This window comes from Mercenaria mercenaria, chromosome 5 (assembly GCF_021730395.1).
Source record: "Mercenaria mercenaria strain notata chromosome 5, MADL_Memer_1, whole genome shotgun sequence".
NCBI classification, from domain to species: domain Eukaryota; kingdom Metazoa; phylum Mollusca; class Bivalvia; order Venerida; family Veneridae; genus Mercenaria; species Mercenaria mercenaria.
The window spans coordinates 53,200,472-53,214,514 of NC_069365.1; the positions used below are offsets into that span (position 1 = coordinate 53,200,472).

At 33.6% G+C, this 14,043-nt stretch overlaps 1 pseudogene; it reads right to left on the reverse strand.

Annotated features, from left to right (window-relative positions):
• Positions 1 to 2,923: 2,923 nt before the first annotated feature.
• Positions 2,924 to 14,043, reverse strand: part of LOC128557328 (protein dachsous-like) — a 67,788-nt pseudogene continuing 56,668 nt past the window's right edge.

The window sequence follows — 14,043 nt, forward strand, 5'->3', positions numbered from 1 at the left end:
TACTGGTGTCATATGAGAAGGCGTGGTCGTGATCGAGTGGGGCTCGAACCCACGACCCCCGGGTTGAGCAGCCGACACCTTATCAATTAGACCACCGTTCCCCTTTCTATGTGGGGAAAAAGCTCTCTAAGTCTTGGTAGGATTGGTAAAGAAACAAAGATGCTAGAGTATTAAAAAGGTGAAACCGTATAACAAGAGGGTCATGATGACCCTATATCGCTCACCTGTTAAACTTGGCCTAGGAATCATCAAGATGAACATTCTGACCAACTTTTATGAAGATGGGGTCATAAATACAGTGTTAACAAGCTTTTCTTTTGATTTGCGTGGTGACCTAGTTTTTGACCCCACATGACCAAGTTTTGCATTTGGCCTAGGAATCTTCAAGACAAACATTCTGACCAAGTTTCATGAAGATAGGATCATAAATGTGGCCTCTAGGGTGTTAACAAGCTTTTCCTTTGATTTGACCTGGTGACCTAGTTTTTGACCCCACATGACCCAGTTTCGAACTTGATCATCAAGATAAACATTCTATGCAAGTTTGTTTATCAATGCATAAATGAAACCTTTATATGGCTGAAGGAGTCAGAATAGAAAATTTTGCCCCTTTCTGGGTCAGTAACTCAGTGTGGTTAAAATCAAATGTAAGATGTCACTTCTATCGTGTTCACAAAGTAAAAATGAACAAATTTTGTTTCTTTCAGGGGTCAATCAGGGGCCGTAATTCCGTTATCCATGACTGGATCTGACGGATTCATCATGGAATCCAAAATCTATTGTTGTTAAAGATACTTTGCAAGTTTGTGTCAAATCAAACCATAAATGAAGTCTCTATATGGCTGCAAAAGCCAAAATAGCAAATTCTGGCCCTTTAAGGGGCCATAACTCTGGAACCCATAAAAGGATCTGGCCAGTTTTCCAAAGGAAATGAGGTATTACTTCAATACAAGTAGGGTGCAAGTTTGATTACAATTGATTACAAAATGTGGTCTCTATCGTGTTCATAATCCAAAAATGGCAAATTTTGGCCCTTTCAGGGGCCATAACTCTGGAACCAATGATGGGATCTGGTAAGTTTTTGAAAGATACCAAGATATTATGCCAATACAAGTTATGTGCAAATTTGATTCAAACTGATTGCAAAATGTGGTCTCTATCGTGTTCAAAAGCTAAAAATAGCAAATATTGGCACTTTCAGGTGCCATAACTCTGGAACCCATTAAGAAATCTTGCCAGTTTTCAAAAGGAACCGAGATATTATGCCAATACAAGTTATGTGCTAGTTTGATTAAAATTTATTGCAAGATGTGGTCTCTATCGTGTTCACAAGCCAAAAATAGCAAACTGCCCTAACTCTGGAACCCATGATGGGATCTGGCCAGTTTTCGAAAGGAACCGTGATATTATGCCAATACAAGTTGTGTGCAAGTTTGATTAAAACCAACTGCAAAATGTGGTCTCTATCGTGTTCACAAGAAATTGTGGACGGGCGGACGATGGGTGATCACAAAAGCTCACCTTGTCGCTACGTGACAGGTGAGCTAAAAAAGGCATATATCTCAAGAACACATGGTCCGCTTTAACAACTGAGACCTTACCGTTTAAAATTCTGCTTAGATATTAATGGGACTGGCAAAGAAAATTTAATAATATTGATGAAGGTGATAAAGTGTATAATAGTATAATATAGTATCTCCTAAATCAAAAAGCATATACAATGTATATCTATATATAGACGTATTATTCCGATCTGATGACCCAGTATCAAACTTGCACAAGATTTTATCATCTTTTCAGTCTAAAGTACGCTGCAACCTTCACCTTAACAAAGTAGTGTGTGGTTACTGACCAGAGAATCACATCCTATAAAGTATGACAGCTGTACATCGAAGCATTCCCTATATGAGCCACGCCATGAGAAAACCAACATAGTGGCTTTGCAACCTGCATGGATCCAGACCAGCCTGCGCATCCGCGCAGTCTGGTCAGGATCCTTGCTGTTCGCTAACAAAGCCTATAGCAATTAGAGAAACCGTTAGCGAACAGCATGGATCTTGACCAGACTGCGCGGATGCGCAGGCTGGTCTGGGTCCATGCTGGTCGCAAAGCCATTATGTTGGTTTTCTCATGACACGGCTCATATATTGATCAGAATCATTTCCAGTCTCAAGGTCACTGTGACCTTGATCTTTGACCTATGGATCCAAAAGCAATCAGGGTCATCTCTGTCCCATGGGCAATCATCCTATGCAGTTTGAAAGCAAATGAAACAAGAATTCTCCGTTTGTTGGTCTGAAACTATTTTTAGTCTTGATGTCATGTGACCTTGACCCTAAACAACAAGGAAAGGTAATCATATTAAGAAGTTTGGTCCAATAGTTCTTAAGTTACTGATTTAGAAACTGTTTCCAGTTTCGAGATCACTTTGACCTTAATTTTTGATGTACTGAACCCTAAAACTTCAAGGTCATACACTGATCAAAGACAATTATCCTGTTATGTTTTACATCAATATGACCAAGAATTCCCACCTCACTATTCAGAAACAATCTTCAGCTTTATGGTCACTATGACCTTGACCTTTGACATACTGACCCCACAGCAGTATGGGTCATTTACTGACCATAGGCAGTCATCCTACACATATAACACCAGCAGGTCAAAGCATTCTTTTGTTACTGATTACAAAACTTTTTTTCAGTCTCCAGGTAACAATCCTATGAAGTTTGATGGTTATAGGGTTAAGCATTCCTACATTATTGACTGAAAACTAGGGGTCTTCCACTGATCACATACAACCATCCCTAAGTTTGATCATACTGTAGGCCTAAGCTTCCCCAGTTATTCAATCCATCCTCTCTACTTAGAAGTGGGCATTAATCAATAGGTGTGTGGGTACAAAGTTAACAAAATACATAAATAATTTCATACATTTTATTGGTTTTTGTATTCTTCATTTTGATTTTTTTAAATATAAATATATATAATTTCGTTCACAATTTTATGGAATTGATGATCCCTGAATAATATACAACATGATGACAATCTATACAATATATTACACAACAAAAACTATTAACAACAAAAACAACAAAATCATACATTTATAAATAAAACACTCCAGTACAAACTAAGGTCTTAAACCGAACTAAAATTTAACAGTGCTAGCAAACGATAGTTCTGCTACCATATTTGAATATTATTTAGTAATTGAAGGTCAAAGCTCTAGGCAAATGTCCAAAGTTTGAGGGTTTATAAACTTTAGTGGAATCTTTAAATTCAGCGGGTTAGGACAGTTTTCCGTCTAGTCCTATTTGGTTATCAGTATTCTAAGTTGTAAAATTTAGAGTTTACTCTTTTCACTTTTTTTTTCTTTGCTGGTTTTACTATCATAGCACTTTTTATACAACACCCTAACATGTTAATAAGCTTACTGATGAATATATATAGGCACTTATACCATAATCTGAGGAACTAAAAGTTTTATCAATAAGCATTTAAGATATCTGACAAGGCCAAAACCCTCTAAATGAGATCAGTTTCATAAATTAGTTCACTTGGCCATCAAAAACATACACATAATTATATAAACATAACATGAGATTGGCACACATATTATTTTGATTTTTAGACATGCCATACAGCATTAAAAGACAAGACTTATACAGTCAAACTTATATGTAAAGACCATGTTTGGGACAGCTAGAAAAAAACGTTTCTTGTTGCAGGAGGTCTTTCTTTTGAGTGTTTAAATCTGAAAAAAAGCTAGTAGTCTTTTACAATATGGTCTCTCGGAACAGATTTGAATGTAGATAAAACTGAATAATATGTGAAGCATATATTCTACACTTTACATCATTTTCTAAAATTCTGACATTTTTTTATAAACTTTGTTGCCTTGACAACACTTTTTGCATATCACATTAACTGTTAAGCATTCACACTGTGGACTGCTTAATACACTGTTTGATCATATAATTTATTATGTTGAAAAACCCAATGGGAAATTGTTAAAAACCAATAGATAAGAACAATTTTGTATAGATCTGATAATGACTAATTTCACTTTTATTTTTCTAGTAATGAGATTATTGTCTCTCCTCACTAAATTACGAATTGTGTGGACAATTTAACATGACAAAAACCATAATTTTAACAATTTAAAGATTTGAGTTTCACCGGAAAAAAAAAAATCAGAAAATATGGCAAGAACACAATTTAGAACACATCAAATATTCATTTATACTACATGCGAAATTAAAACATTGCTCAAATAAAGTTACATTTGGTACATGAAGGTGTGTTTGTTTCAACTGATGCAAAACAGTATGCAAACCAGATTATATACAGAGTCTATCACTTTTCACACAAATATATGATTATTCTGTATAATAATTTATCTAATTAGAATGATATACAGAAGACGGAACTGAAATTTCATAGATCAGTCTTTATGCCAATTAACTGTCACACTATAAAAATCTCAGGGGCAGTTTTTGACGTAACTGTTCACCATGAATAGTTTTCTTGTCCCACTACCTTGCACCAGGCTTTAAAAACTGACTTAGAAAACCAGTCTCAAAACTCTAGCATATGACTGGTTGATTTTGAGTTCAGTCTTGAAATTGACCAATGAAACAGCTAAATTCCAAGACTGGTCTCCATATTCAAGTATTATAGCCTTGAATCCATCTAAGTCAGCCTCAACAACATTCCACAGACTGTTTCACTGATGCCTATTCAAATCTGACTAAATCAAGTGAATTCCATGTTTGTATTAGAATTGCACAGCCATTTTAGCACACACAGTTTCAGTTTATTACAAGTTTTACAAATTCACTAACCCTGTTAGGAAATAATATCACATACCGCACAAGTCTGAATATTATAAGTCAATTATAGCACAATTAAGGAATTATCACACGAAAGTATCCGGCTTATAGAACATATCTTTGGTTTCTGACGCTAATATATCGTCCTGTATATCATTTATTGTATAACTTCCCGACGTCGTAGTCGTATTATCGTCATCCTGAGATCGTCCCGTTATACTTTCATTTTCGATTGAATTTCCGAAATTAAGATTCGATTGTTTAGAAGAGTGTAATAATGGATCGAAATCCATTTTATTTTGCACTGATTTCATACCCTGTCCATTGTTTACGTTTATGGCAGGCGGGGGAACGTTTATTTCACCCGGATGTCTATACTGACTGTACAAGTTATTCCTATGTGGATTTGATAAATCGTTCATAGGATATGAGTTTTTATGTGCTTCATCATTTTGCTGTCTTTTCTGTTTTTGTTTTAAAAATGATGATAATATAGGACCAGTCTTATGTACATTGTTTCCATGGAAAGACGAAAATGTGGGTTGACGATTGTCCGATGTGTAGAACGGATGCGAGGTGGACGTGTTTGGACTCCGTGACTCATCTGTAACAATAAAGAAATAATTATAAATGAAAATTTAAGATTTCAAATGAATTCAATACAATATAAATACTGAATCCTACAAAAAAAGATTTCAAATCATTAAATTTGCTTTTTAAACAGGGAAATTTAAAGTAAATTTTTGCTATTAAAAATGCTAACCATATTAACTGGAAAGAAATTTTAAAGTACTGTCACCCATGTACAAAACATTGCTTTACACTTCACTCAGAAAAGTTACAAATCATGAAGCAAAACATTGTGCATAAAATTGTGCTTGAAAACTGCAAGTAACTCTGTATAAAATATATTGTGGATTTGTTGGAGTTGTTTGCCTTTGATATACAATACTGCTGCTACCTGCGTCGTGTGAGATTGTCATACTGCTATGGATGTCTTCCTCACTCCCGCCACGTCCCGAGTCGCTCGTAGTGGTCTCCCCTGAACTCTCGCTGTGAGAGTCGTCCAGATTGTGGCGTTTCGTCAATCCAATAAATGTCCTCGCCGGCTGTGAAAGTGTGAAAAGAAATAAGCCTCAAACAGTGCATAAACAAAATCTGAAATCCCTCCATCACAATTAATCTACAAACTTGAAAACACCTTGTGCTAGAAGACTGTTCCCTTAGGCCATACCAAATTGATTAATAGTTCTTCCGAAAATTTTCAAAAAAAATAGGAGCGAGCGAAATTTTTATTTTATTTTTTTTCTTCTCAATTTTGATTTTTTCAGAGGCGGATAGATTTTACATGGAGCGAGCAGGCTTTTTTAATTTTTTTTCCCAGCTTGGACCCTTGAGCAGGCGGTTATAATTATACATGAAGTTAACATTTCTTTAGAAATAACACAAAAATCAAACATTTACAGTGTGGGTAACACAGTATATAGCTTTTCTATATGTTTTAGAGACTACATGAATGATTTTGCAAATAAATTCTTGCCAAAACTCACTGAATCACTTTGTTTCTTTATTTTGTAATTATAATTACCGAGGGATGAGTGCCTTATTTTTAATTTTGATTTTTCTACATTAATCTGAAGACGTGTCTATTTAACGGCACAGGATGAGGAATATTTAAGACAAAACAGGCACATGTGTGGAATAACATTTCTACTGAAACACAGTTAGATGGATTCGATACATGAACAACTTTGTGCCCCTAGTGGAACTCCAACCCATAGAGGTGAGGGGAAGTAATAAACCACTTGACCAGTGAGACCAAACAGAGTTGGGCATACAGATGCTTCGACATTGCTTTAATCTCTTTGGAATAATTTCTTAACAGATCAGGCTAGCTTATTTTTTGTGTTAGAGATTCATTTCAGGCAAAAATGATAACAGACGGCCAAAGAATGATCCCAATATGGCCACCCTTAAAAGTGTTATTTGCTGTGCTTTGACTGATCTAGAAATTTAGAGTTGGGGAGGTCTGTTTTTTTCAGTTTCTTCCGTTTAATCAATTCACAGCCAATTAATATACGAACAGGCAAAATTAGGGTTACAAAAGGACAGATTTTGTTAGAAATATTTTTCATATCTACACTACTTATTTGAAAAGCTAAACAATTTATGAATTGACTAAATGCATTTTGATAGAATATCTGACTGCTGTACTAAAAATGTTACGTTCAAAAAGATTTGGGCCGAGACAGGATCTGTGAACAAACATTTTTTTTAAGATAGGAGTCGGCCTCGGCGTTGGGGTCTAGATCTAACATACTGAACTAAACAACTGATAACAAATGGTTTGAAAACTTTATATCTGAACAATATTTTCTATGTTTAATCCAATTCCAAATATTTTTAATTGCATCCCCGTGCACGTCTTACAAGTCGGGCTTCGTTCTTTTTACTGTACCGAACAAAAGTAGAACGTGGCTACTCCATTACCTACCGGCACATCGATGGCCATGTGTGGCCATAGCACAGACACTCCAGATTAAAAACAAATGTTGAACAACACCATAATTCCTGACTTTATGAGTTTGGGTCATCAGCTACATGTATTACGGACGCATGAAATCCGATCAATATCACTTTGACGCATTAAAACGGCGATAAAACCTGTCTTACCGTTATTATTCCGGACCGCGTACTCGGAAAAAAAATATTTTTTTCGGAAATTTTTATGTACGTGCGGGCGGGTGATTTTTTTTTCTCGGGAAAGAAATTATTGATGCGGTAGTTCCGACGAACGACATATCAATTTGGTATGGCCTTATTGTGCAATTTACAGATGTAAATAAAATCATAGATATTTTTGAGAAAAGCACAAAAAAATGTAATTACCTTGTGCTACTTATTAAAACCATTGTTCATATGCAAAGAAAGAGAAAGAGATAGGTTCAGCGAAATTTCTTTGTAATGAAGCAACTTCTATAATAACTATAATAACATATATGTGTATAAGGAAAAATGTTTCGACCGGACTTTTTTTCTTTTACTATTCAACAAAAACAAATATATAAGTGTAACAGATATACACACACAGAAGAAAAACCATAAGACCATGTGCACAGTGTTTTACCCCTACCTACAACAATGAAAACTCGCACAAATTTCATGTGCACACCACTGAAAAAATCCCAGCCCTTAGTGCGTTGGTACCTGATATATATGTTGATGAAACAGATGCCTTTGTAGACATTGTTCTACGTGGAAATGTCCAGTACCCTTCCTACAGAGAAGTGTTAAAATGTATTTAGTTTATTACATTTTAATCGATTTCAATCAAAGAGACAAACTAGAACTACCGTACGTATAGGGACGTATTAAACACATCCATAAAATAAGCAGTTACGCAGAAACAAGAGACAAAGACTGTTCAATTAGAAAAACCCAACCAACACAAAAACAAAAATATCAAAAAAGAGCTTCGGCTTTCGATATTTCAGAAAGAAACGTTCACTTTTTCCACAAATCAACAAGTCATTTGACCTTAAAAATCTGTCTAAATCAGACTATCTTAATTCAAATTCGACTTTTAACGCACTGGTCAATTTTTTGAAATTCAATATGACTGAAGCAATTAATGTGTCTTTTGAAATCCGGACAATTTGCTGTAGGTGATGGTCAATTGTCTATGACAGACTAATGACTAAGGTATCTATAGCAGATTGTTAATATTTAACGAGACCTCAGGTTGATCAGGCAAAAGTTCAATTTCGCCATTTTTATGCTAAATATATAAGGTTAAAGTTGAAACTTCAAGAAATACGCCACCACCAACAAACACAATCATGTAATTTAAATATCATCTTCTAAAAAAACGATTAAACAAAGACAAAAAACGACTGAAAGCACACTTAGTTAAATACATGTATGTTATTTTTTTTCTTTCAGATGTACCCAAAGACAATAATTAAGCAAAAAGAGAAAAAAGGCACATAACACATAAATTTACACTTTGTCATTACCTAATGTAAATGTTACTGGTTATAAATTAATGAAATAAAGTCAGGAAACGTAACAAACTTTACAACCAATGAGTTATTTGCGTTTTATAATAAATTAGGTGATGCAGATAAACTTAATGGCTGCCTTCGATAATTAGAGATTCTGAATGACTTTAACATCTCATTTTATGTTTGACGATATACTGCCGAACCGTAATAGCTAGATAATTACAAGTGAATGCCTATATTTATATGTCATAAAATTTTCCGAATAAAAACTGAAATCAACACTTTTAATGATTTATGTAACTTGTTTGTGAATTTCAATGTCCTTATTTATATGAGATACAAAAAACGGAAAAGTACGCTTATGTTTAATTTCATTTCATTTATTACTTCTCGAAACTGACAAAATTGATATAAAAATTCAAGGAACTTTATAAAGATTTTCTATCCTGCCCGCTTCAAGCTGAGCTTTACTTTTGATTGGAAAATGGTATTTTTTTCAGTTTTGGTTTCAGTTTTACCCAACAAAACATCCTTAAATGCAATCTTTCCTGTTTTCCATAAATTAAGTTTCTACACACGAGCTAGACGAAAGTCCAAAATATCTTATTTTTTTTCTTTTTGGATTTTTTCATTCTGTTCATCAGCCAGATGCCACGAACAATATTTTCTTCTTTTTTGTGCAACGATAAAAAACAAACTGAACAACTGCAACATATGTTGGCTTTCTGTTTTGTCCAACTGATTTATTAAATTTTAAATGTTTGCAATTACGTTTTTCTTTCTCAAATGTCTTGCGAATCGACAAAAAAAAAGCTTGTAATTGATTACGTTAAACCTCAATACGTTTCCTGTAATGTGGTACGATCTGACAATTTAAGTGCGGACATTATTTGTTTTTCTCTACAAACAAGCAATATAAGACCTATCTATCAAACTCCTAAGTCATTCCTTATCAGTTAAAAGCAAACAAAACTGTAAACTTCTTCTTTTATTTTATCTTGATTAAGTTTAACTCCTTGTTGCAAAGGGTTTTATATTTGCCCGTAAATAGAACCAGTCTAGACTATGGCTTAACACAAAAACTAGAGAAAAAAAACCCATATCAGCTATTTTTCTTACAAGAAATTATCCAGTTTTCAATTAAATTTCGATCATCTAAGATTACGCCATAATCACTAAATCACTTAAATTTTGGCTACTCTGTCAATAAAAGTAACAAAAGTGGTTTATTCTCTATTTTTGTTAAATATTTTCACTTCTGTATGAAAACAAAATTTAGTCTGTTTACAGGACCAACACCTTTTGTGTAAAATCAGCCCTAACAAAACATTGTCTCCATTACGCTTTCCTGCGAAGTGGCCGGAATTACAAATGTGGCTCTGGCTAATTTCACGCACATGAATTACAAACAAAATAAATCAATTATTGACCAATCAGATTATCTGTTAGATAATATTTACTGATCGACTATCTCAGCAATGAAATCAGGGAGTGCTTCAATGATGACAGTATTCCATAATTAATGTCAATAAATTTTGCTTTGGACAGTGAAAAAAGCAGACAGAACCAAGGTCTGGTGAGAATGTTACAGCTGATCAAATTATTGAAGTCTTTCCAAAGATAAATCTATATGGAACAAAAAATAGATGAGACCCGTTATACTGAAGAGATGAAAAACAGCTATGCTCAAATATGCAATATAAATGTATACAGAGCAGATGAAAAAACACTGCTCACAGATCTACCTTGTTTTATCATGAATGTTTTATTCTTTATCCCCAGTAAATTAAGATCATAAAGAAGATGTTTCACTTATAATGCAGTTCATCATTTCTAAGACAACTAATCTGCTACAATTCAAATTCTAACATGATGCACTCTAAGGATTATTGTTTAAACCATTTGATTTCAAACTCATATTATATATCTCCATCTCTTGCTTTTCCCAGCTGAGATGATAGTTCTAGATCAGATATCTGTATATGCAAACTGGGTCCAAGGTTCTAAAGCTAAATTTAGAGACCAGTCTATAAATCGCAACACCTGATTGATTGTTTCCGAGTTCAATTTGAAACTGACCAATGGTAAGGCTGTATTCCTAGTCTGGTCTTCATACTCACTTCATACTCTTGGACCCTGAACAATCTCAGTCTGAGAATAGACAATATTTGCTCTGTGTATTACCTCATCTCCGGGTGACTGCGGCCACTGTTTGTTGTTGTTGTTGTTATTTTGTGACTGAATAAGAGCCTGATGTACACGTAGTGAAGTCATTCTGTGAATCTCGCGTTGTTTGTCTTCACTTTTCTCTGACCTCGGCGGTGAAATTTCTTGATTATAATTCTCATATTCAGGACTCTGAAATAAAATTAACAACTACATTTTCTCAAATCTAAAAATAACAGGTAATGACGAATAATTGAAAAAATTCGATAAATTTATGATGATTATCATCAAACTTAAACCAGCAGGAACCAAAAGAATTCATATATTGATTACAGCCATACATTTTAACCACTTAATTCATTTTTTTCTCAATTTATTTTCCTGATATTTTTATGGATTTTTTTTCTATTTCTCACTTTACTGGCTGAAAACATAGTCATTGTATATGATTATATTTATCAAAGCCTTACATATTATTAAATAACAACAGCCTGTTGTCTTGTTTTTTCTTCTTCATTTTTTTATGTCATCAAGTCAGGAGTTAATGAGCAAATTCCTCAACCAGTAATTCTTTGTGCATTTTATCAGTTTAAATATTTAAACCTTTAATAGATCAGGAGTCAACAATAACAGGCAAACATTTGGTCAGTGAAAGTTTACATACAATCTTTCTCCTTTTGTCCGATATGATGTAATAGCGAGACTTAAAGTCGGGTGCCTACATGGACATCTTTAACGTATAGAATTGAGAAAGGGATTATGGGATCTTATAAAATTTGTGTCATATATCTCAAAACCACAGTTGACAGGTCTTTGCTAATTGTAAGGCGATACCCTTAATCATTGTTGTAATATTTATTCCCGATTATTTACGTTCCGTTGACAGATTTCTTGAAGATGTTTAATATCTGCTAGAGATGGGTACCGATCACGACGATCAAATATAGCCATACTGGGGGGCTAGTAAATAGATTTTGTTCTCTCAATTAACGGTATGGGTCATCGATGTCCGGACCTTGTTAGCTAATATAACATTTTATTAAAAGACAGTCACTAACAAACGTTCAATGTTTAAACCTAAAAATTCCGCTGAACATATGTTCATTAAAATTGAAAAATAAAATCTGTCATTAGTTCTATAATCATAACATTTTGCGAAACTTCGAAACTATAAGCTAAACTACCTACTAGTAATATTTGTAAAGAACAAAATAACTTTTCTGTATATCAATTAAACATGATTTATATACTTCATCAGTACTTAACAAGCATGCCTCTGAAAGTAACGAATACAGTTCCCAAAAAGTGAAACTTAGTGTATAGAAACAAAATTGTGGATTTTTAGAAACTCATATAACTTAATGGTACTATAGACTTTCCTTCTAACTGATGCTTCATTTATTTCATATATTGTAAAAAGGTAACATATAAAATCATAGTTTCTAACAATTAGAACAAGTTTGAATGAATTATAGAAATTTACGTTTTAGATTCCTAATGATAAAATTATAGCATATAGAACATTACAATCAGATTTCAATAAGAACATCTTCATTGGTATCAAAGTACTTGAACATCTGTCTATTTAAACTATATGAACTCTGTTTATCATATTTTTCAGCTGCAATTGGTACATACATGCAAATTGTAAATCAGTTATTAACATCTAAGTCCTATTGTCCTGTCTTTTCTTTTTGTTCTATAGATATAGAAAAAAATTACTGCAAAAAAAAGACAAGAGGGGAAAAAAATCTCGTGGATAAAGTAAATTATTGGCCTGTAAGAAATTTCTCAATCCTGTAAAATAAAAAATGTTCAAGAGTTGTTTATTTCAGCTGCTAAAAATAATTACCGGTACTTGTGACAGTTGTGTTGTTATGGATATTTGTGTATATTTCACACACATCCTGAATATTCTACCTAAAACTAAATCCAATTCTAAATATAGACAAATTTTCACCTAGTGAAAATCTGATTTTAAGGTAACAATTTTTTCTTGAAAAACTTTGATTTTAAGTAAATGGTGCATATTTCATTATATAAATCAATTAAGGTATTAGATCACTAATAGAGAACCTCCTTTTTGAAGAGTATTCAATTCCTACCATAAACCTACTTTTACTGCAGTTCTTAGGGGTGCGTAGGTTCAAGCCCTACTGGGACCCAAATTTTTTTTGCCTTATTTTCCTTTTTTACTAGTAAGTTTTTACTTCTTTCAAGACTTAATATTGATTTTTTGTACAAAAATGGAAAAAGATGAATCTTATAAGCGATTTCTTGGTGTTCAAAGTGAATTTACTACTTAAACAGAAAGGGTAGAGTTACACATCTTTAAAAATATTGAGTTACAGGCGGTGAAAGTTCTCTATTTTGCTTTCACTCTTAGATTATATATTGTGGAAGAAATTTAGGTAGGTTTTACATCTTGTCTAAGGTTATTTTTAAATGGAGTAAGTAAAATCCAAAACTGAAACACATCATTCGACCTTATTTTTTCAATGTTGAAGTATGAATTCTGTCTCATTAAATCCGTTTACTTGAGACACCATGGAAAAAATTACATTGACATGTTTATTTTGTGTTTTATAGTTGTTTACCAATAGTGTGATGTTTCCTCTATTGAAATTAATGGTAAAATGAGTTCTCTGCAAACGTTTTGGATAGTGGCTATCACTTTGAAATTTGTCTCTACTTGAGCTTGAGGAGATACCATAAGTTATTCAAAATTTATAAAAAACGGCACGGTAGAAGTTGTTTAAAATTTGCAAAATAGTGCAAAACACGGTTACCTTTCAGAATATACCAAGCAAATGCCATTTTGTAAACATTACTATTAGTGACCTAATACCTTAAGGGGGAGCGGTGGTCTAGTGGTTATGATGTGTCAGCCACTCAACCTGAGGGTCATGGGTTCAAGCCTCTCTGGGATCATGACCACATCTTCTCATATGACACCATTACTGGTCTATCCAGGAAGCAGACTCAAGAGTGGTTCCATTAAAACCTTGAACCTTTCATCACAATCAAGCTAAAGTAAA